Source organism: Euprymna scolopes, chromosome 6 (genome assembly GCF_053919585.1).
Source record: "Euprymna scolopes isolate OS-2025 chromosome 6, ASM5391958v1, whole genome shotgun sequence".
Taxonomy (NCBI): domain Eukaryota; kingdom Metazoa; phylum Mollusca; class Cephalopoda; order Sepiida; family Sepiolidae; genus Euprymna; species Euprymna scolopes.
The window spans coordinates 23,375,918-23,402,581 of NC_136487.1; the positions used below are offsets into that span (position 1 = coordinate 23,375,918).

The following is a 26,664-nucleotide window of genomic DNA, read 5'->3' on the forward strand; positions in this document are numbered from 1 at the left end:
TTTAAAACGTATACGATTTCAATAACATGTTTGGAAAGTTAACAATATAATTTAAGAACGTAAAAAAAACTGATTTAGAAAAAAAAAAAAAACCCAAGAATATATAATTTATAAAAGAACATATTCGATAGATTGCGTTGGCGACAATGACATGCTAAAATTACTTACATATATGCAGTTGCATAAAAACAGGTGCGTGCGTGTGTATTTACAAAAATAAATGACATTGTTACGTTTTTTATAAAAACAAAAATAGTTGTTGCACTTATATTTATAGTTCAGATTAAAAAGGAAACGGCTTTTAAATGTAACTATGTCATCGTAAAGACAGGCTGACATTGTTCGTAGGGTTATATAACACGTGCATTATTATATCATCAACAACACAACAATAAGGACGTAGTAGTTCAATAGCGAGAGGAAGAGGGGACAATATAAGTTTCTTAAATTTGTTAGCCGCGTCTGAAACTGGTTGCCCCCCCCCCCCCCCGTTTTCTATTATACAGAGAAAAGTCAATTCTATCCGAGTGTGAGTGCCTAGTTAAAATTCAGAAACTACACAAGATACAAACCTGTTACATCATTGTTTTCAGTGTTATCCCGACCTGGTTATTAAGAACAAAAAAAAAAGAAAATAGAGGTAAAAGAGCCGACATTCACGATTAGCGACGACAACTCAATTCCGTGTACGCATGCGCGTGGTTGTGGTCGAATTTCGAAAAGTTTTATTCTTTCGAAAATGAAAATTGAGGAGTTAAAATTATTTTCAAAGTACATTGAATAGATATTCAGAGTTTCAGTACTTTTAGCGGGGTATCCAGAATTAGTTCTGGAAATCGCTGAACCCATTTATACAAAATAAAAATAAAATGCAGCGTGCGAAGGGTTAGGGTATAAAATAAAACGAAAAGGTGGCTTTCGAATAATTGCCAACTGCTTCGGCAATTTCCAGCACTAAAGAGTCCAAGATCCATTGCAAATACGTTTTTTTTTTTTTTTTTTTTTTTTCATATTGTTATCTAGAACTTGAGATTAGTGTCTGGGTTAAATAGATTAAACAAAAATACTGATAGAAACCCACCCAATATATTGTCAATAATTGTGCGAAAATGATTACATCAGTATTTTATTTAATTTTCGATTTTTGAGCGATTATCGAAGATCAGCTGATGAAACCACCATTTTGATCTTCGTACTTGTAGGTAGAAGCTTACTTTTGGTAATATTTATTTGTTATATACTTATTTCACCACTTTTTTTTTGTTTTTGTTTTGCTTGGCTGGGGGGAAAAAAATCACCATTTTATTTATATGACAATTAAGCTATACGGAATCTTCCGGGTTTACTTCAACAGTACGTAAGTGGAGATGGCAATTAAGCTATACAGAATTTTCCGCATTTAATCCCCGTAAGGACTCGTTATTTAGCCTGACGAATCCTTACGAGGATTAAATGCGGAAAATTCTGTGTAATTGCCATCTCCACTCACATACTGTTGAAGTAAATACTGAAAACCAATAATAGTATGTGTATGTATTTGTATAAATATTACTGGCTACATATGTGCATACACTTACAGGTTTCTGCTGCAACTCCTTTAGAGAAGTAGCATCTTCAGGCATAATTTTATTTCATTTTAATTGTATGAATAAATACACTATGTACGATCTGTTTGCCATTGAGCACTTTTGATAAGCACTGAAGATCCAGTGAATTTTACACCTAGGAAACAACGATACAATCATTGGCTTTCTTCAAAATCAGCACCCCTACCCCTATGATGACAAAAGTTTTCTGTGGTTCTGTTTGCTGGAGGAGAAAAAAAAGTCCTTGAACTTTTATAATAAAAAATATATTCATGAAACGAGGTGTTGAATTTACGTAAGAGGAATTTCCAAAGTTTTTTTTTTGTTCTTTTTTCCATCCGGCCAACAAGACCAAAGAACGTCTTTGTTAAGACAGGGGTGCTGATCTCGAAGAAAACCCTCTCTCTCTCTATATATATATATATGTATATATATATATATATATATATATTGCAATTAGGAAGGGAAGTCTTATGATTCATGATTAAAAAAGTAAATTTGTGTGTGTGTGTGTATATATATATATATTCTATCAAAAAAGGAGGGGAACAGGAGAGGAAAGAAAGAGAAATGGGGGAGCCAGCTGACCGGTTTCGACCCTCGCTTCTCAAAGCTGTATCGAGGGAATTTTTAAAACAAAGAATGAAAAAGCGATTAAAATTGCGTTTTATTCACTTTACGGGGAGAAAAAGAAAAAAAAAAAAAAAAAGTGGGAAAATGATTAAAATAAAACAGCGTCATGGTCGAATACCCTAGAGATTAATCACGTTCAAACCCAGGAGGCATTTCCTTTGCTTGCAAAGGGAAGGTTTTCTAAGTCGAACGTGAATAGTCTCCAAGATCTTAAGGTGATATAGTGAATGAGCACGACTAAGAATAGAAAAAGAGTCCGTGCTAAAGTTTGCACTAGCAGTTCCGCCCAGCTTTGCTCGGGCCCTATGTACTCTTGATAACTTTATGTGCATATGTATATATTAAAAGGTGTTAATATGCATGGTAATGCCTTTCTATATAATAGGCTTCCTTAACTATCATAGAGAAAAGTTGGTAGAGACATAGAGACCGCAGATATCAAATTTGTTTTAACTTTGACCCCAATTTTTACCCTTTAACATTCATTGTTTTGGGCTCAAATTAAATTAAAATGTTTGACACATGTCCAAGTAACCTACATCTAAAATTTCGAGTGTTTGGACCCAAAATTGGCGGAGTTTGGTAGAGTCTGCAAAGGTCAACTCTGCGAACTTTGACCTCTTGCCAGCCAAATTTTCGCTCAAAAACCGATTAAAAAGCTTGCTGCATGTCTGAATACCCTTTATGTAAAATTTCAAATGATTAGACCCAAAATTGGTTTAATAGTTTGCTAGAGCCTGCAAAGGTAAAATCTTTTGAACTTTGATCCCTTGGAAGACAAATTTTCAGAAAAAAAAAAAAAAAACGATTAAAAAGCTTGCCCTATGTCTTAATACACTATATGTAAAATTTCAAATGTTTAGACCAAAAATTGGCTGAGTAATTTGGTAAAGACCACAGAGGTAAATTTTTTTAAATTTGACCCTAATTTTAACTCCTTATCATTTATTGTTTTGGGCTCAAATCAAATTATAAAGTTTGATCCACGTCCAAAGAACCTATATTTAAAATTTCAAGTGTTTAGACCCAAAAATCGCGGAGGAGTTTGGTAGAGTTCGCAAAGGTCAAATCGTTGAACTTTGGCCCTTTACCACCCAAATTTCTGGCCGAAAACTGATCAAAAAGATTTTCCCAAATCTCAATACCCCTTATGTCAAATTTCGAGTCTGTAGACCGAAAATTGACAGAGTTATTGTGTAGGGAAATGTACACAGACAGACACACAGAGAAATCTTCACTTTTATATATATATACTAGCAGTTCAGCCTGGCGTTGCTCAGGCCCTATGTTAATAACTTTATATGCATATCTATATCTATATATATATCTATATATATATATTGTCAGTTTTTACTCATGTACAGGTAACCTACATTTAAAATTTCTAGTGTTTAGACCAAAATTTGGCGGAGGAGAAAACTTTACCAAAGTTTTCAAGGCTCAAATCATTGAACTTTGACCCCTTGACAGACAAATTTCTGGTCAAAAAACGATTAAATTTTTTCCCAAATTTCAATAACCCTTTTGTCATATTTCGAAACGCAAAATTATTTGCTAATAATTTACAATTACTCTCAACTCAAACCTATTTACTATTAATTCACTATTAATCCCAAACCCAAAATTATTTGCTACTAATTTACTATTGCTTTTGACTCCAAACTTATTTACTCTTATTTCACTATTAATCTCAAACCCAAAATTATTTCCTATTAATTTACTATTAATCTCAAAACCAAAATTATTTCCTATTAATTTACTATTACTCTCAAAACCAACCTCATTTACTACTTGCATTTCTGCCTGGCTTTCGAGCCCTTTGTTCTGTTCATAACTTGCCCTATGTGTGAATATACTTTTATGTAAAATTTCATATGTTTAGACCAAAAATTGTCTGAGTACTTTCTTAGAGATAGCAGAGGTAATTTTTTTTAAACTTTGACCCCTTAACATTTATTGTTTTGGTTTCAAATCAAAATAAAATGTTTGATCCATGTTCAAGTTACCTACATTTAAAATTTCAAGTGTTTAGACCCAAAATTGGCAGAGGAGTTTCGTAGAATCTGCAAAGGTCAACTCTTTAAACTTTGACCTTTTGGCAGCCAAATCCTTGCCCCAGAACATATTAAAATGCTTGCTGCATGTCTGAACACCTGTTATATACAATTTCAAATGTTTAGACCCAAAATTTGCTGAGTAGTTTGCTGGACACTGCCAAGGTCAAATCTTTTGAATTTTGATCCCTTGGTAGCTCAAATTTTCGACTCAAACCAATTGAAAAGCTTGCCCTATCTCTGAATACCCTTTATGTAAAATTTCAAATGTTTAGACCAGAAATTGGCTGAATAATTTGGTAGACACAGCAAAAGTCAAAGTTTTTTAAACTTTGACCTCAATTTGAACCCTTTACATTTATTTTTTTGGACTCAAATCAAATTATAAAGTTAGATCCATGTCCAAGTAACCTACATTTTAAATTTCAAGTGTTTAGACCCACAACTGATGGAGGAGTTTGGTAGAGTTTTTAAAGGTTAAATTGTCAAACTTTGACCCCTTGACAGCCAAATTTCTGGCTAAAAACGGATTAAAACGATTTCCCCAAAATTCAATAGACCTTATGTTGAGTTATTTGGTTGGGAAATGTACACAGACAGACATTTTTACTTTCTCATATATATATATATATATATATATGAGAGAGAGAGAGAGAGAGAGAGAGAGAGAGAGAGAGAGAGAGAGAGAGAGAGATTGGAATTATCATCGTTGGTAGTGAATTAGACTTTAGCCAAGTACCAAATTACCTTTATTATTATTTTTTACCAGTATTTGTTAATGTTGAATTTTCCTAAAGCAACAAGAAAATTAGGTCAAACAGACGTCAGTCAGATTTGTTTTCTTTTATATTGAATCAATTTCCAAACTAAAACAAAGAAAGGAGAAGTTTAAAAAGAAATATATGGCACATTGAACTTGACTTTCTTCTTCGGGCCACTATGCTAATATAGGCTAGATGACTCTTCTAGAATTCTATATGGCTTCTTTTGATCTTGTAAAACAATTTGTTTTCTGACCACATTTTTCTTTAAACATGAAGAGAATCTACTAAAACAGGATTATATAACTATTTTTTTTTTAAATATGTTTGAGCAATTCATTTTAGGAACATTCGGCGTTGTCCAGGATTGAATGAAGAACTGCCCTTTTGCACCTGGCACTGAACCTCATGTTATTGTATAGTTATAAAAAATAATTTACCATTATCCCTCCCTCAATGAAATCGTCTGTCACATTCTGATCGAAATTAAACGTAGAAAAACAGAAATGCATTCCGGTGGAACCAGATTTTTTTTTTTTTTTTTTTAGTAGAAATTTTCGTTTCAGTTTATACCGTTGCATGGTGGGGGTGGGGGCCTTAACGAACTTTCCCTCCTGCCGTAAAATTAATTCCTTTTCGCTTTTGGGGGGGCGGACCCCCATTGCCAAATAGGCACTGGCTACAATGTTGAATGTGCCATGCTGTATTATTTTTTTCTGTTTCTAGCCATCCAGTGGCATCCACATTGTTTCTAAATGGATTTTTGCCATACTGTTTTTATTTATTTTTAATTTTTTTACGCAAGATTTTTGGTAACTGCATCAGAATTAATGTAGGAAAAAATATGTCAAGATTTGTAGTGGGTGCTCAGTTTCTAATAAAAAACCCATTTTGGAAGCACTCAACGGGGTTTGTATACACAGATACGAAAAAGTTGTCAAAAAAAAACAACAAATAAATGTTTTCAAAGGGAAGATAAGTTACTTTTCTACATAACTGGATAATTTTTAGTGTTTTTATTTAATGTAACATGTTTATTCAGCTCGAAAAACACAGTGTTTATTGATGTATTGGAAAATTAAAAATGGCGCCGGACTCTCTGTTGAACAGGCTAAGTTTGGAAAAATGAGTTAAAAATAAAAAACTATACAAAATACAGTTAAAAACCCACCGAATATATGTCAGCCTATGTCACGGTAACATATATCGAGCGAGTTTCTAACAGTATTTCTTATAGTTTTTTTTTTATTTTAAACTCATTTTCCCAAACTTACCATGTTCAACAGAGAGTCAGGCGCAATTTTTAATTTTCCAATACATCGGTAAACACTGTTTTTCGAATTGAATAAACATGTTACATTAAATAAAAACATTAAAAACTTATCCAGTTAGGTAGAAAAGTAACTTATCTTGACTTTGATAACATTTATTTGTTATATATTTGTTTTTTGACAACTTTTTCGAATCTTTGTGTATAGTAATACAAACCTCCAAAAAGTGACTTTTGAGTTGAAACTTATAAAAGTCGACTTTTGGGGAATTGGCGTGAATATAAAATTTTCCCTATAAAATAAAATAATCCGAAAAGCGCAAAGTCCAAGGCAAATTTTTAAAAAAGGCCAAATTCACGAAATTTGGTCTAAAAACATCGAGTGATTCCAAAATTAATCAATAACACAGCGTGGCGTTGGCGAGTTCAACATGGTAGCCGGTGCGGTGCGCCGGGTGCATATTTGATAATGGGGGCCAGCCAGCTCCACCTTTTTCTTTTATTTCAATAAATACCAAATTCAATGGTTAATTTATCAAATTTACGTTGACACGAGAAATACTTTAGATGGACATTTATCTCACGGTGAGAAATGTGACGCAAGAGTCAGAAAATTGGATTGAAGAGTCAGCGTCCCCGAGGAGGGAGCACTTTGGCCCGAAAATAAACGTCTAGACAGTCTGTCGGCATTCCTCTGTACGGGCGTCTCGGGCGATTAACAATAGACTAATCCTCTTCTCAAAGAGAAAAGGCAAAACTTGGGAGGACAGACCCTCTAAGACTGCACGGGACCGGCATCATACCGCAATCAAAAGGGAAAGGGCCATTTCAGGAATGATCTAGACTCTGTTGATTTTGGTGCCGAAAGCAAAAAGCCCAAAGGCGAAGATATTTTTAGACGAAAATAATTGGACCGCAAGTTCCATTTACAGGATTGCCACAGGTGACCTGCTAAGTTTTGTTTTTGTTTTTCTAGCATTCGTTTTATCCGAACCAGTTTTAGGTGAAAATACAAGAAATATAAGAATAGATTTTAAAAACATGCGAATAATGAAATAAATGTTTAAAATTAAATTCGGTCAATGAAAAAAAAATGTTATCGTGTACAAAACACAAGTAATGAATTCCCTCATGGAAAGCAACTTATCTCAGCATTTCTCCTCGTTTTAACACGAATTCTGATAGTCTTAACATTTTATTTTTATTTTAGATTATTGATTTTTTTTATTTTAACAAATAATCGATAACATTTATTGGGTGAGTTTCTACTGGTATCTTGTTTAATTTTGTATTTTTGAGCGATTATAAAAGATGTGACCGTCTTATGTCGCCCATTTTTCTTGTTTTCACGTAACACTCGATAATACTTGTTTATCAAACTGAATATACGCTTTGAAAATAAGTTAAAACACTAAAAACATATCCATCTAGGCAGAAAAGTAATTTTCCTTTCTTTTATACCATTTGGTTTTGGCTACTTTTTTTGCTTTGTTGTCTATAGCATAAAAAAATCCCCCAAATTTTCTTAGCGGTATTTACATATCATTCGTTTGTTTTGTTCCGTAAAATGAATTAAATAACATTTAAAAGAAAAATTGGTATTAGTGCAGAGAGTGATCTGGACGTAAATGATGTAATTATTTAAAAAGCCATTCTTAACATGGGGAGGGTGTTTTGTACTTATTCTATACTTATACCTTACAATTGAATAATAATAAAATAACATCATAAACTTTAATTAAACTTGGAAATACGATTTAAAAAATAGCGCGGATCACTCTCTGCACTAGCACCGAAAAATTTGAACAAATGTTTAAATTTTAAATAAACCAGAAAACAACTATGCAAAGGTAAAATTAGCAAAAAAAATAGTAAATTTTATTAATTTCTATTTTAGTCACGTAAATTATTTAGAATAAAATGGATTTTGGTATGGTATTGGTATCACTCCACTTTTAATATCAAATTTTACTAAATTTCGATGAAAAATACAAAAATTTAGTTAAACGTTTTTATAATTTTTTTTAATATACATGATGTTGCATAAATATTTTAGTAGTAGCATTAGAAAAATTTAGTCTGATAAAAACATATGAAATTTATCTAATAAAACCACTTACACTGTTGTATATTTTTTTTTAATTTAAATTAATTTCATCAATAAATATTCTAGATTTTCACGTTTTGATTTTTTTTTTATTACACGCGGAAGGCAAAAAGCCAAGAAAGAGAGAAACAAAAATGACAACCATTTTTGCTACTGCAATTACGAAAATAGGTTTCTTTTCGTTTTATTAAACAGTCTATACTATGGTTTATAAAATAAATTTGTACAGTAATCTTCATTTTTAATGTTTTAAAATGTTTACTACGAGTAACTATTTTTATTAAGGCACATATTTCTTTCTTTTTTTACATGGGTCTTTAAATGAAAGAAAACATTAAAATTACAAATTGGACACGAACTGGGGGAACGTTTTACTACAGAGTATAAATACAGAATTGATCCCCGACTTTTATTACTCGAAATCTAATTACATGTATTACGTAGAAAATAGTTGTATGGTTTCGGCGTGGAAATAGGAGTCTAAAAAACAATGTTTAACATTTTAGAAATATTTAGAATGTTACTTTCTCTGATTATATTAAATTTGATTATCATTGTTATTATTCAAGTATTAATGAGTCCGTACCGTAAGAAGAGGCAAAGTAAAAATACATGTCGCAACGAAGCCATTAGACATTTTTAAAAAATATAATTAGTTAAGAATAGAGTGTTAGATTTCGTTTGGTTTATTTTTAAGGAGACAAGAAATGAGCAAGACATTTAATAGCAAGTGCAGATCATGAGTTTCAGCGTTAAAAAGAGAAACGCATAATAGAAATAGACTAGGAAGTATATAATTTCCATTCACATTTTATACACACACACACAAGCAGTTTAGTTAGGAAGGGTTACTCTATTTACTGATGTACTTTGTTTACTTTATAATACCATACTAGTGTAATGATATTAATCAAAGTATATAAAAGCAAAGATTTTTTTCCTTTTTTGTTCGTTACGGTTTTTCTCACCGGATTTAAACATTTTTTTTTTTTTTTTTTTTTTTAGGTAGAGCAAAGAGTAAGAAATAGCCGGAGAGAGTGAGTAAAAACATAACGCAAAGAGAGGGAAAAAAGAGAGGCACAAACATGGAATGAAGGGGAGGTAATGAGCGTTTTGTTTTTTTTTGTTTGTTTTTTGCTTTTTTTTTACGATGAAAGTTTAAAAAAATAAATAAAAACAGAGGCTAAAATCAGACGGAAAAATAAGAATCCACAAATTCTATCCGTCGGACAAGTTCCAACCGTCGACCGAGATCTCCGAGACATTTTCTGACACACTTACCTCTATTTAAAAGGGTGTAGTACCATTAATCGCGTAGTTTTGTACCACTTCACCTCGTCGTCGTTATAGTCGCTCATAATATTATTGACAAGTCCTTCCCGCCGCCGAGCGATTTCGCTATGCGCATGCCCATTTTTTGGGGGATAATTAGGAAACTTCTTCTTCTCCTTCTTCTCGTTTCCTGTGACTCTGACTCCCTCATTGCCTTTCTGTCTGTCTCAGGAGACGTAGAGAGAGCCAGGGGCAATTAGAGAGGGAGAAGAGGAGAGAGGGAATAGCGTAACACTCAAGGCACATGCAAAGAACGCGAACGAAATCATCCAGGTGCCTTCTCCGTCATTGGTTTCGTAGAGAACTAATCCGATTTTTTAAAACGCACACATATACGCACATATACGTATATAGTAGTAAGTTTTGAAGATATGTTTTTTCCCTCGCATTTCATCTTCGTTAGGATTCGTCAGGCTATTACGGAAAATTCTATATAGCTTAATTGTAATGCATATTTTCAAAGCTTACTACCTTACTCTACTCAGGAATTGAAGTAAATATTGAAAAATAGATGCATAAAACCTCTCTCTCTCTCTCTCTCTCTCACACACACACATATATATATATATATATATATATATATATATATATATATATATATATATATATATATATACTAGCAGTATTGACCGCCCGACCTTAGTCGGGGCGGGTGTTGATTTAATGCAATTTTTATGCTTATTTTCGAAAAAAAATCTCAATCGAGATTTTTTTTCGAAGATTAAACGAGAAAAGAGAGAATTTTAAATAAGTGTTCGTAAATGCATAATTATTGTATGAGGAGTGTTTTATTTTGATTAGTTAGTCAAAGAAAAAAAATAATTTTTGGTAAATTAATGAACTTGTATTTGTATAAATAAATGTTATTTAAAGCGTTAATTAAAGTCAAGTTAATGGAAAAGATGGAAGAACTATTTTAAAATATTTAAAAAATGTTAAATTGTATTTATACTGTGAATTTTTTTATTTAAGAAAGTAAATTGTCCAATTGTATCAATAAACGTCTTTCCAATTAAAGGAACAATATTAAGAAGTTACGTCGTCAAACAAAAAGAAAAAGAAAGAAAGAGAAAACACGCTGTAATGAGTGCGCATGTGCTGTGCAGTGTGAAGTATTAGTACAAACAATTCCATAACAGAAATATGGTGTCAGCGTCGGTCTGGCTTGTTACTAAGCAACGTCCTGGAAAAATGGCCGGTCATTTTCATTTGCATACGTACAATAATACATAGCGATTATCAGTTGCCGATACTTGTTGGAAACATTTCGATGCAAAACCTAGCTTAAAACACTGCCAGACACAGCAAGTACCTTTGTGTGTAATTTCATAAAAAATCAGTCAAGCCGTTTTTGAGTCTATAACGAACAAACTCACACACACGCAGACAAAGTTACATTTTATATATATATATATATATATATATATATATATATATATGCATTATATATATATATATATATATATATATATGCATTATATATATATATATATATATGCATTATATATATATATATATATATATGCATTATATATATATATGCATTATATATATATATATGCATTATATATATATATATATATGCATTATATATATATATATATATATATGCATTATATATATATATATATATATATATATATATATATATATGCATTATATATATATATGCATTATATATATATATGCATTATATATATATATGCATTATATATATATATATATGCATTATATATATATATATATGCATTATATATATATATATATGCATTATATATATATATATGCATTATATATATATATATATGCATTATATATATATATATGCATTATATATATATATATGCATTATATATATATATATATATATATGCATTATATATATATATATATATGCATATTATATATATATATATATATATATATGCATATTATATATATATATATATATATATGCATATTATATATATATATATATATATATGCATATTATATATATATATATATATATATATATGCATATTATATATATATATATATATATATATATATATGCATATTATATATATATATATATATATATATATATATATATATGCATATTATATATATATATATATATATATATATATATATATATATATGCATATTATATATATATATATATATATATATATATATGCATATTATATATATATATATATATATATATATATATATATGCATATTATATATATATATATATATATATATATATATATATATATGCATATTATATATATATATATATATATATATATATGCATATTATATATATATATATATATATATATGCATATTATATATATATATATATATATATGCATATTATATATATATATATATATATATGCATATTATATATATATATATATATATATGCATATTATATATATATATATATATATATGCATATTATATATATATATATATATATATATGCATATTATATATATATATATATATGCATATTATATATATATATATATATATATGCATATTATATATATATATATATATATATATATATATGCATATTATATATATATATATATATATATATATATATATGCATTTTATATATATATATATATATGCATTATATATATATATATATATATATATATATATATATATATATATATATTAAAAAATTCTTAATCTTGTGTTATTTTATTTACTTAATCTATCACCGCTATATTTCCAAACGCAATTTTTTTTTTTAATCTCTACGATATTTTAACTTTTAGACGTAATCCACTACACTAGTTTACTCTAATTTATTTATTTATTTTTTCTCTCATAAAATGTATATATATGTATATATGACATCTAATTTACATAAGGAAAACACGTTGCCTCCCCCATCATTATATATAGCCCCAATCCTCCGACTCTCTCGTCAATGACCATCCCTCTTGAAGAAGCCCGCATAAATCGGGCGAAACGTTGAGTATCCAGGTCCTTCCACCTCCATTTTATTTCATTTCATATATATGTGCATTTTTGCCATTTTTACTTTGCCTTTTTCCGTTTCCATTTTTACTGAGCACACACACACACACACACACACACACACACACACACACACACACACATATATATATATATATATATATATATATATATATATATATATATATATACTAGCAAAAGTACCCGTCGTTGACTGGGTCCAAAAACAGCCTACAGAAAATGGACTCTGATTTATGAAAGTATGATAGGTTATGAAAAGGAAGACCTGTAAAGAGATAGCTTCGAATTTGGGGGTATCAAAATCAAAGCAAAATATGATGAAAGTAAAAATAAAATACCTGTTCACACTGAAACACTTATCACAATATTCTGTGGATCTATATTAAAAAACCTTGTTAAACTTTGTGACATATTTCCATTCTATGGAGGTCAGGCACGAACGAACACCCCATAACTTTATTATACCATATTTCTTCAAACTGAAACATAATTATCAAAGTATACCTACGCAGATAGATATGAAAAGTTTTTATTAAAGTTTGTGCCTATTTCCATTCTATGGAGGCCATGTGCGAACACAAACCCCACAATTTTATTATGCCATTCCTATTTAAGTTAAAATATACTTATCAAAGTATTATTATGTACATCTATATCAAAAACACTTGTAAACGTTTTTTTTTTTACTTTTTAAATTTTTTATTTCCATACTTTGTGGACCAGGCGGGTATGCAGACCCCACAATTTTAATGAATAATCATTATGCCAGATCAAACATACCCATTCATGTGTCTCGATATATCATCTATCATTATATGTGATCAGTTTTCTATAATAGTCAACCATACAGGAGACTATTCATGACCAGACACACACGCAGACGTTCAGCTTTATATTATAGATATATATATATAGTGCTCGGTAAAAAGGGCACAGTAAAAATGGCAAAAGTGAATAAATAGGTAAAAATGGTACTTTAGCGACGAAAAATTAGAGCCGTCCGAAAAATGTGAGTTGAGATCTCATTTGCCTAGTTTTAAATAGAGGTAAGTCCTTTAGCTTTAGCTTGGAAAAAAAATCAGTTTGGTGAGGTTCAAATTTTGTAGAAGCACAAAAAATAACGTTTTATTTAATTATTTTAAAATAAATATTTATGCATAATAATCTGAAAAAAAAAACGTCTAAATAAAATTTTACTGCTGTCATATTTACCTAAATTCATTTTATTTTATTAAGTCTTGAAAATGGAAACTTAATTCAATGATTTAATTACTGGCGGCCATTGCTTTTAATTTTCTTGCACCAAAAAGGTCTTTACTTAAAAAAAAAATGCTATACTACGGAAAATTGGCAAAATTGATTTACAAATTACAATTACCTAAGAACAAAAAAAAAAAATGTCCCACACGATAGGAGTGTCAATAATGTCCCACACTCTTTGGAGTGTCAATAATAATTTAAAAATAAAAAATTATTGTCAGAAATTCACCCAATAAATGTTATGGTAACATATATTAGGTGGATTTCTACCAGTATTTTTTTTTTAAATTATTTATATTTTTTTTTTGGCGATTATCAAGCCTCTAAATTAAAGATGATTTTCTAAATAATCTGCAGAACCTGAAGAAGGCAGTTCTTTGTTATCTATTCTGTACTTTCTGCTGCATGAGAGACTAACAAGAGTTTTCATCGTCTTGAGTTGCGTCCCTTACCGGTGTACATTTTTGCTTTGTTTACAAATGTTAAATAAAGACGCCATGATGTAAAAGCCAATCTATTGTTATGTCTTTTATAATCCATTGACATCCTCAATAAGATAATGACACATGGTGGCAGCGGTGGAATGGAAAGAGTCCAAGTAAGATGTAGAAAAGAATAAGAAACAGAAAGTTATTTGCAGAAACAGATAAGTAACTTTACTGTTCTTGTTTCAAATTGTAATTTATATGTACGTCATGTGGACAAGAAAAAAAAAATGTCAGAAGCGGACATGGAAGAAACAAACAGACCAGTGGCTGGCATAAGGCCTCCAGCGTCCCTATGTATGGAAGACAATTTAGCGGCGAATTGGAAGTTGTTTAAACAGAAATGGTATAACTACGCCATTATTACGTATTTGATGAAACAGTCATTACAATATCAGAGGGCATTTCTGCTTCATACATTGGGAGATGACGCATTGAAAGTTTACTACAGGTTTCAACTTTCAACACCCGAGGATGAAAGAACATCCACCGAAATTATTCAGACATTTGATAAATATGCTATAGGGGAAACGAATGAAACCTATGAGCATTACGTATTTCATTCTAGAAAGCAAGGAGAATCAGAGACTGTGGAATATTTCATTACGGCACTTCGGACGTTGATAAAAACGTGCCATTTTTGAAACAATTGCGTTTGATCAGTACTCAGAGATCAGGTAGTACTGGGAATACACAACCTCCAGACAAAAGCTGAGTTATTGAAAATAAGACAATTAAACTTACAAAAATGTAAGCTGCCTGAAAATGCTACAGTCCAGTCCAGAATCCTAAGGGCTGAAGGAGTGAACAGGGTTGATTTTAAATCCAGGAGAAAGACATCGGCACAATCTGACAGAGAGTGCTGCGCGTGTGCATTGCGGCATGGAGTGAGCAAAGAGTTATGTCCTGCATTTGGTAAAACCTGTTATAAATGTAAGGGAAAAACCACTTTGCCGTGAAATGTAAAGTATCAAGGAAAAAGAACTGAACATTATGACCAGGAAAATGACAGTAGTAGTTGTTTAGACTATGGACATGTAGACAGTGTATCAATTAAGGAAAGGGTGAATGTTGTAAGTCAAGAGGTGATAAAAGCGGAAATAATGGTGAAAGGAAATCCAATTGTCTTTCAGCTCGACAGTGGAGCGTCCGTGAACATATTGAATAAGAAACACGTGATTGGAAAAACACTGGAACATTCAAATAAGACTCTTGTCATGTGAAATGGAGCAGAAGTGAAGCCATTGGGAGAGTGTCGAGTAAAAATGATAAACCCAAAAACTGGACAAAAATATGCAGTCAAGTTTGTCATTGTGAAAGAGGATTTCCATCCCTTACTTGAAGCAAATGCAATCCAGAAAATGGAACTTGTCACAATCAATAACGACAAATTCAAAATGGTCGCTAAAGTTTCACAAATGAATGAATCCAGCAGCCAGTTCTCAGACAGCATTATCAATGACTTCAGAGATGTGTTCAAGGGAGAATTGGGTCAATTACCAGGAGAGGTACATTTGCAGGTGGATCCAGGAGTAACACCAAATGTTGCAGCAACACGGAGAATACCCGTGGCACTTAAGGACAAACTAAAAGTCGAGTTAGAAAAACTGGTTAAGAAGAATATTATTGAACAAGTGAGTGACCCAACACCATGGGTAAGTGCTTTAGTACTGGTAGTTAAGAAAAATGGAAGCCTACGGATATGCATAGACCCAAGACCACTGAATAAAACTTTGAAGAGGGAACATTTTCAGTTACCTACACTGGACGATTTACTAGCAAAACTGGCTGATAGCAAGGTATTTTCTACCCTGGATTTACGAGATGGATTTTGCCATGTAAAATTAGACAAAACCAGCAGTCGCTTAACAACATTTTCTACACTATATGGTAGGTTCCGGTGGAAAGTTTTACCTTTCGGGATTGCTCCAGCACCGGAGATATTTCAAAAGACTCTTTTTCACAATGTGTCCGATTTAGAGGGGGGTGGTTAACAAAACGGATGATCTGGTGATTGGTAAAACGATGGAAGAAGCAACAATTGATCATGACCAAAAACTCAGGAAACTGTTGCAAAGATGTTGTGATCATGGGATGTGATTGAATGCTGAAAAATTGAACCTATGACAAACGTCTATATCTTTCCTGGGACACATGATTACCAGTGATGGTTTACGTCCTAATCCTGGGAAGGTAAGAGCCATAAAAGAGATGCTGTGCCCAACAGATATGAAGGGAGTGCAATGATTGTTTGGATTTGTAAATTACCTGGTAAAATTTCTACCACAAATATCTGACGTGATGGCCCCTATTAGAAATTTAATGAAGGCAGATGTGCCATGGACATGGTCCCAAATTCATGAAGAAGCTTTTGGGAAAATTAAAGAGTTAGTGAGTGAGGCACCAGTATTAAGGTACTATAACCCCAACAAATCTTTGGTCATTCAATGCGATGCAAGTGAGAAGGGCATGGGGCCTGCATTACTGCAAGAGGGTCAACCTCTAGCCTATATCAGCCATGCACTGACTGACACAGAAACTCGGTATGCACAGATTGAGAAGGAACTACTAGCAGTAGTCTACACATGTGAACGGTTTCACCAATATACGTTTGGTCGACAGATAACACTACTAACTGATCATAGGCCACTGGAAGCGATCATGAAAAAAGAATTGGTGAAATGCCAAAAACGACTGCAAAACATGCTGATGCGACTACAGGCTTACGATGCTACAGTTCTGTACCATCCAGGTTAGAAAATGTTCCTTGCAGACACACTATCAAGAGCATACATCTATGGATTGGGTGGTGAATATATGGATGATGAAGGTGATGTCAAGGAAGCAGAATATATTCCTGTAATAGAAAGAGGCTGCTTGAATTGCATGCAGGCACGAAGGAAGACAGAAGCATGCAGCAGTTGCAGCAAGTAATACCGGAAGGATGGCCAGAAGACAAAATGCATCATGATTCAGAGGTGAGACCATATTTTAATATGCGGAGTGAAATGACGGTGCAAGATGGGTTAATTTTCAGAGGAAACTGGGTAGTGGTCCCACTGACACAGCGGGGAGTGTTGAAAGAAAAGCTACATTCGACACACCTGGGAGTAGAGGGATGTTGCAGAAGAGCTAGAGAATTCTTATATTTGCCAAATATGAACAATGATATAAGGGACTATGTTTCAAAATGCTCCACGTGTAGAAAATATGAAGTAGCCAATCCAGCAGAACCATTAAGGGTCCATGAAGTTCCTGACAGACTCTGGGTGAAAGTGGGAATAGATCGCTTTAAGTTTGCAGTTAGAGACTATCTCTGCACGGTTGATTGCATGAGCAACTTTTGGGAAATCGATCACCTTCTCAATACACAAGCAAAAACAGTGATAACTAAACTTAAACACCATTTTGCACAACATGGAATACCAGATCAGTGGTAACTGATATTGAGCCTCAGTTTAGTAGCCAGGAATTTTCTACCTTTGCAAAAAGTGGTGCTTTACACATACACCGGTCAGTCCATACAATAGCAAGGCAAATGGTAAGGTGGAATCTGAAGTAAAGATGGCAAAAAAAACTTTTCAGAAAGCGATGGAAGATAAGGTTGACCCATACCTAGCAATGTTGGATCACTAAAACACTTCTCCCAACCAGAGAGGATTTACTCAAGCCAGAATTGCCCAAAAATCTAAGATAAATGGGGAAGCAAGACCGCAGGAGGCAAGAACATTCTTTCACCCACAAAATAAAACCACTGAAACCATTGTATCTTGCAGATGTAGTACGGATGAAACCACACATAAATGGTCAAAAAGAATGGAGGAAATCAGTGGTATGGGGGAGACTGGATGAATGATCATACCATATAAAAGTGGATGGGGAATTATATCGATGGGATAGAGTAGATTTGAAGAAAACGGCAGAAATACTCCCACTCACATCAGTAATACACCAGCCATATGAAGTGCAGAGAGAGTTACCCAAGAATGCAGGGCAGGGTACAGAAGAGATATGCACCACAGAACCACCTCAATATGAAGGTGAAATAAGAGAAAGCCCAAAGCCGACCCCATCCCCAACAAAACCAAGCCCGGAAAGGTTGCGGACAACACGGTCGGGAAGAATAGTAAGAGATCCTGTGAGATTCAGGGATTTCACAACATAAGTGAAAGGGCAGAATAATCCCTGTTAGGTATGAGGGTAGTCAGCCCAATGAATGCCTAGATCACGATATTTTATAGACTCTGTTTTAATTCTTGGACTTTTTTTTCTGTCATTGAGAAAAGGGAAGATGTTGGATAAGGGACTAACAAGAGTTTCCACCGTCTCGAGTTGCATCCCTTGGTGTACGTTTTAGCTTTGTTTATAAATGTTAAATAAAGATGCCATCATGTAAAAGCCGATATATCGTTATATCTTTTATAATCCATTGACATCCTCAATAAGATAATGACACACTTTCATTAACAATTAATAAATAAATAAACTTGGGAAATTAAAACTCTTGGCAGAAGTTATATTACTGATGAAGTTTAATATTGACAGAATCTGATCAAACACCGTTTTCTGCTTACTTTGAATCGGGTACTCTTCTGGTTTACCAATATTTATGAAATAATCAGAGCTTTTGTTTTGTTTGTTTTTCCTGAATTCAAAATTAATAACATTTTGTCGTAAAAGAAAATTAGCTACTATTAGAACTTTGCGTACTTATACAGATGCTAGGTAACATACAAATACCTGTGCATGAGGTCGCCAAGCTAATCAAGAACCTTGATTCCAGTAAAGCAACTGGCCCTGACGGAATCCTAATTATAGTGTTGAAAAAGCTTCAACCAGAACTTGCTCCCATACTTACGAAACTGTTTAAGCGTTGCCTTAAGAAGAAGTGCTTTCTAACAACCTGGAAAACCTCATCAGTATGCCCTGTATTTAAGAATTCAGATGATAAGTCATTTCCCTCTCAGTACAGACCAATAAGTCTCCTGTGTGCCATGAGTAAGTTGCTGGAATCCATATTAAATAGAGAAATAGTCAACCACCTCAGCAGAAATAACCTTTTTAGTGACACGCAATATGATTTCCGTTCTGCAAGATCTACCACAGATGTGCTAACGGTTATATATCATAGAATTAGTGAATCTCTTGACAAAGGCTTTCTCTCTGCTCTGGACATATCGAAGGCCTTTGACAAGGTACGGCATAAAGGCCTACTTCACAAGATTTCCAGTTACGGTATAACTGGAAATGTTTTCTCTATCATTAAATCATTTCTCTCTGATAGGCTCATAAGAGTAGTGGTCGATGGACAAAAATCAGAAGCCTGCAGTATTAATGCTGAAGTCCCTCAGGGGTCCATCCTGGGCCCAACTCTTTTTCCTGATCTACATCAATGATCTCCCTAAACACATACTTAAATCATTCGTTTACATCTATGCTGATGACACGACCATCTACGGCAGCACATCAAAGGCTGTAAATGACAAAGTTCTCTCTGATTCTCTCTCCTCTGATCTCGAGCGGTGTGGTTCAGTGGGGGAAGACGTGGGTGGTTACTTTTAATGTATCTAAAACCAAGCTCCTATCTTTACATCATCAATGCTCTGATCCCCATCTGGCATCAATTGAAATGGATGGCTCTCATCTAGGAGAAGCCTCATGCTTTGACAAGATTCTGGGCTTGACCTTTACTCCTGATCTGAAATGGAACACGTACATCAAGTCTGTTGCCAAGGTTGCTGGAAAGATGGTGGGATTGTTCTACTGCTCCAGTAGATATCTCACTACTGATGCAATTCTCTATCTATATAAAAGCTAAGTACGTCCAAGGATGGAATACTGTTGCCATATCTGGGCAGGAGCTGCTAAAAACAGCCTATCCTGCCTTGACAGAGTACAAAATAGACTTTGTGGCTTAGTGGGGGATGCCCTTTTCTCTTCCCTGCAATCTCTCTCCCACAGAAGAGACGTTGCGAGCCTGTCTTTGTTTTATCGTTATTTCCATAGTAGGTACTCATCTGAGCTCCAATCTCTACTCCCTCCTCGCCAATCTTTCACGAAAAACACCAGTCTAGCTGAAACCATTGCCCAAAGTTTACCCCACTCTTTATCTGTGCCTAAATCCAAACGTAGATCCCATGAACAAAGCTTCTTTCTTAGAACTGCATGCCTGTGGGATTCTGTTTCGTCTGCCTGCTTCCCACTTGACTACAACCTGGATGTCTTCAAGTCCAATGTAAACAAATTCCTGATGAACCGCCCCCTTAAGTAGAAACTTTTATTAAATCCCCACACTAAAGTACTGTACATGCAATAAGCCTTGTCCCCGAGTGGCTTCCGGGCCTTGATAAATGGTGATCACCTTGTAAAAAAAAAAAAAAAAAAAGTACCGAAAGGTCTGAAATGTTACTATTTTGAAAATAATTCTCTAATGAGAAAATTCCCCCAAACTGAACTACATAGTTTTGGGTTCAATATTGATGGGAGGAGGCCTTTTAGCAGCTAGTAAAAATTACAAGTTTTCTGAGCAGAAACAAAGAACACAAAAATGGTGGTGACTCCTGGCTTGGCTAGAGTCATAAATTATAATGAAAGAAAGAGAGTGGATATACAAGTAAGTTTTATATTCCTTATCTCAACTCCCACAAAGAATTTCACACTGGCTAGCTAAAACAATCCCTTTAACTATCAGAAAGCATTGTTGACCGTGTATTAAAAAAAAAAAAAAAGCCTAGCCCTCAGTGCCAATACCTATTAAAAAATGTTTATTTTTTTGGTCTTGCTTAGTGCATTTCTAATTTGGTTCTAATTTCAGTTGTCCAAGTGCTATGTTTACCTGCATCTTTTCATTCTGATTCCTTTACAATTACCTATTCTTTTCTAAATTCCCGATTCCAATACAATTATCAATTCCAGTCCCAATAACAAAAGCGCCCAGAAAAACATAGCTACAACATATGAGTATTATAGGAGGGACGTGCAATAAGTAATGCCCCTGAATAATTCCCACAGCAGTAGAGCAACGAAACTTGGCACAGTTATTAGTCTTTCTCTACATAGGAACCACCCAGAGTTATGCATTTCTCCCATCGTTTGATGCAGATCTGGAGACCGTTTTTGTAAAACACCCCAGGTTGATCCTCCAACCATGACGTGACTTCAGAAATCAAGGCTGCATCATCTGGGAAACACTTTCCTTTCAAAAACAACTTTATGGCTTGGAAGAGGTGAAAGTCAGAGGGTGCAAGTGTTAAACAACTTAGTTCCTTCACTGAGTAAGCAACTGGAATAGTCTTGCGCGAGCCTTTCCTAGTCTCACACAAAAGCACGTTCACATTTCAAGCTATATTACTTGTCATATACATACGCACACACAAACATATGCGCCCACGTCCACACACGTACATATATTCACATTCGTGTACATACACTCACATTCACATGTATATACACACACGCTAACGTACACACATGTACTCACACACGCGCACACGTACGCACACAGATGGATGACCGGAAACAAGTATAAAAGAAAGAGTAATAAGCGGCTTCTCCCTTTTTCGGCCCAGCTTTCGAGCTGGTCGGTCTACAGACCGACCACGTACCTCACACCACTTGCTACTATGTGGGGCAAAAGGCTAACAGATATTCTCACTCTTTCTCTCTCTATCTACTACTGGTCCCTGAGAACACCTTCGCGTAGCTGACTGCTAACTGATGTCAACCCTCTATCCTTCTCTTTGTCTACACAATGGACTGCCATTTCTCGTTCTATTACATTACTCACTTCTCTTCCCATGCGTGAACAAACGATAGTGACCTGAACTTGAGATGAACACACATTTCCTTTTCTTTCTACAACACCAGTCCCGCAACGAGCGATGGTTACACCCGCGCGGACATGAACATATGTTATATACTTAAAACATCCATTCTTCCTACAAATGATGGTGACCCCATCATTTAAAAATGAAATGGATGTGGTTGAACGAAACACTCATACACACACTCATTCTCTCTCTATGACAATACACTTTCCTTCTCACCAGCTAACAATGAGAGACACACGGCAAACTATAGACTTTCCTTCTCACCAGTTAACAGCGAGAGACGCACGCCAAACTAACCACGTGCTGTACCCTTTTCTTTCATTTGCTTCTTTCACAAAAGAAATTCCTGTTCGTTTAATTCAATTTAACACGTCGTTCGTTTCTTCCTCGAGACAATTCATTTTCCCTATTTTGCACCACCACCACAAAATGGTGACAACCGAACGCGAGACGAACAAGCATTGCCTCCTATGCCACAAGTCCACAACAAACTGGCGCCCGACTGACATGAAACGAACAAGCATGGCGACCCTACCATTTTGAAATTAATTGTTTTGAGCAAGACGCGCGTTTTATTTGATAAAGAAAAAAACATACTTTTCAACAGGAAAAACAAGTGAACTGCTACCGACAAGGACCTCAACGAACTACAATGACGAAACCTCTCATCAGACTCGGCAGAAAAATAAACACGGAGCTGTCGACTTCATAGCGAATTTAAAAAAAAATTTGAGCTCGACAAACATTTTTCATGGTTTCCTGACATTACCCTGCAACAAACGCGAGGAGCAAAATCACATAGGTCTATGCACATTCTCTCCCGCACAGCAGATGCAACAACAAAGAAACAATTACAGGATATCCCTATCTACACATAGAAAGAAGTTGAATCAACAATACGAGTTGAGATGCACCACGCACACTGATAAACTCACAACTTTCTTTGACAGCCGGCAGCCAGACACTATCGTTCAACCACGAACGAAGGCACAACAAACGCCCGTACAGACAATGTACACACACTACCGCAGACTCACATGCGAAGACAATGGCAACCAAACACCTCGTTCAACAAGAACGAATGCGCAACTAGCGCCCGTCCGAACAATGCACACATTACCGCAGACTCACTTGCGAAGATACCGTCAACTTGACACACAACGTCAATAACGAAACAAAAAAATTTTCCTTCCAAACGAACAATTCACTTCTCTGTCCAAGCAACTCGTTTCACATGTCAGCACACAAATAAAACCAAACAAACAAATGTCAGCCTAAAAGAAAAAGAGTAAACGCTTTTCCACGCGTAAGTAAATATTTTTTTTACGAACACACTCCGTTTTTGACATTCCAGTTTTGACATTTTTTTTCAAACAACCACACCAACAGCAAAAAACAGGACGAAAAATCAATTGCCGAAAACATTACTTACAAAAAAATATATATATATATATATATATATATGTATATATAAATATATATATACACTGCATATATATATTTTTTTTTTCCTAGGAAGGGGAGTATTGCGCGATCCTTTCCAAGTCTCACACAAAAACACATTCACATTTCAAGCTATATTACTTGTCATATACATACGCACACACAAACATACACGCCCACGTCCACACACATACATATATTCACATTCGCGTACATACACTCACATTCACATGTATATATACACACGCTAACACATGTACTCACACACGCGCACACGTACGCACACAGATGGATGACGTCACTTCCTTTCAAAGGAAATACACACATGTGCAAAAGACCACCGGAAACAAGTATAAAAAGAAGAGACAAGCTGTTTCCAATCCTTTTTCGGCCCAGCTTTTGAGCTGGTCAGTCTACGGACCGACCACGTACCTCACACCACTTGCTACTATGTGGGGCAAAAAGCTAACAGGCCGTACGTACATATTCTCACTCTTTCTCTCTCTATCTACTACTGGTCCCTGAGAACACCTTCGCGTAGCTGACTGCTAACTGACGTCAACCCTCTATCCTTTTCTTTGTCTACACGATGAACTGCCATTTCTCGTTCTATTACATTACTCACTTCTCTTCCCACGCGTGAACAAACGATAGTGATCCTGACCCGAACTTGAGATGAACACACATTTCCTTTTCTTTCTACAACACCAGTCCCGCAACGATTGATGGTTACACTCGCGCGGACATGAACACATGTTATATCTAAAACATTCATTCTTTCAACAGTAAATAAACGACACGTTTATCTTATCCATCAATTGAGTTTTTGTTTCCTTCAATTCCATTCGTTTTATTATTTTCTAGTGGTGAGTTAGGGTATTATTATATCCTGGTCCGCAACAGTCTCTGTTGCTGGGACACTTCTTCTGTTAACCTCTTGTGATTAAGTTATGTCTTGGAAGAGACTCACCTGTGCTTCTACACACAAAGCATCTGCAACAAAAGAGAGAATTAGAGACATTTTAACAATCTGGTCTCTCTCTCTGTTTGCTACCCATCAGATTGGTACGTTCCCAAAGGCTCCCAAGAGCAACATACGTTACCCCTCACTCATATCATCCGCATACATCTTTCCCCGAAACAAATAGTTATCAGTGAAACTAAAAAATTAAATCATCCTACACACCGATCACTTTGTAGAGAACCTCCATCCCCAAACAAAAAACTTAGTTTACTAAAACTTAAACATAGTAACCTTTCCTTTATATTAACTCCTTTTTTTTTCTTTTGTCACAAGCTTGCTTAAGTGATTGATCAATATAGCTCGTTAGAAATGTCCTGTTTGGAGCACTTCACATAACTTGGAGCTATTGGCTCCAAATTTTGTTAACACATTACTAAGTTAGTTTTCACCCTCAATCCACTCAACATCAATTTCCTGTTTGTCTATGGATTCTCGTATGCTTGAGATTTCGAATTGAAGACGTCTATCCTCGAGATGGTTGGATGAATGAGCAGCATCGTATAAAGATTTGTTATCCGTTAAGCAAGTGATGGGTAGAGAGAAATCATTTTCGCCAAATATGATTTCGGCAATTGGTTTGGACCATAAATATGCATGATCAGCACCTTCAGCAAGAGCCAAGGTTTCAGCTGCTAGTGCAGATTTTACTACTCTTTTTGTTTTCGAAGAACTCCAGGCAATGGGCATGATAATTCACCATTTGTTAAAAATAAAATGTATGCAGCCTGACTACCACTGCCTTTTGTACTGTTAAAGCTTACATCTGAATATACCTTCAGTGTCAAGTTTGACAGAGTTTCAAACTTTGGAAATAATATTGAGGAAGGTTTTGACTTAATTTCTCTTACTAATTTATTTAGTTTTTTTTTGTTTTCTATAGTTGGTGCTTTTTGAGAGATACTTGCTTGGTGTACACTGAAACTTAGATCAGGTCTTGATGTGTTTGCAAGCCAATTAATTTTACCCATTGTGGATCTGAGTATTTTGATCTCTTCAGTATTTAATGGAGAAGATTTATCTGCACATCTGTCTTTTACTATAGCAATTTCAGACAAACTTTGGCCATACTTATTCTGATTGATACAGATTGACCTATCAGCATATTGAGTTAACTCTATTCCAACATACATAAAGGCACTAGTGTTTTCAACACCCACCACGAACAACGACCTCAGCTTTTCAATAACTTCCTTTTCAAATTGCTGTGTACCCCCCCCCCAGCTGATCATCTACATAAGTGACTAATATTCCTTCCAGATTGTCATTATTATGCCAGAAGAACACGCCAGGATCAACCGAACTCTCCCTACATCCAACGTCAAGAACAGCTCTTCTTAAGGTAAGATACCACTTGCGAGGTGCATCTTGAAGACCATACACGGACTTGTTCAAGTGCCAAACTTTTGATGTTTTTGCTTCTTTAGGTGGTTGAACAAAGATCTTTCTTTCAAGCTTTTGATTCTGAAGGAAGGCAGTTTTTTAATCAAGGGAATGCAATTTCCAACCCTTAGAAGAAATGATACATAACGTAACTCTTACACTCCCCTTTAGGCAGGTAGGGCTGTCTGTTCTAAAGGTGGCATTTTCTTCAAAGCCCCTAGTGACTAACCGTGCTTTAACAAGGTAATTTTTGTTTTTAAAATCCATTTTACTGATATAAGGGTTTGACCTGTATTATCAACTTCGTCGTACACATTATTTGATTTCCAACTGTCTAGTTCTATTTTGCTGATAGAATTTCTTCTTTAGCTTCAGTAATATAAGTATAGCACATTAAGATTTCATCACCAATTTCATTACCAACCTCCTCTTTTGACTTCTTCTGTGACATCCATTTTCCAATCTTGAATGTTCCTATCAAAGTC

The 26,664-nt window shown here is 34.3% G+C and overlaps 1 protein-coding gene across 8 annotated transcripts in view; it reads right to left on the bottom strand.

Annotated features, from left to right (window-relative positions):
• LOC145277569 (uncharacterized) overlaps positions 1–10,308 on the bottom strand; it is a 449,159-nt gene extending 438,851 nt beyond the window's left edge. For 4 of the 8 annotated variants that reach the window (XR_013868159.1, XM_080129058.1, XM_080129054.1 and 1 more), the window contains exon 1: positions 9,693–10,308. The gene's annotated coding sequence lies outside the window, so the exon portion shown is untranslated. Of the gene's footprint in view, positions 1–168; positions 394–572; positions 701–9,692 lie in introns of those variants that run through there. The other 4 variants (XM_080129059.1, XM_080129055.1, XM_080129056.1 and 1 more) reach the window with 4 other exon arrangements.
• Between the last annotated feature and the right edge of the window lie 16,356 nt (positions 10,309–26,664).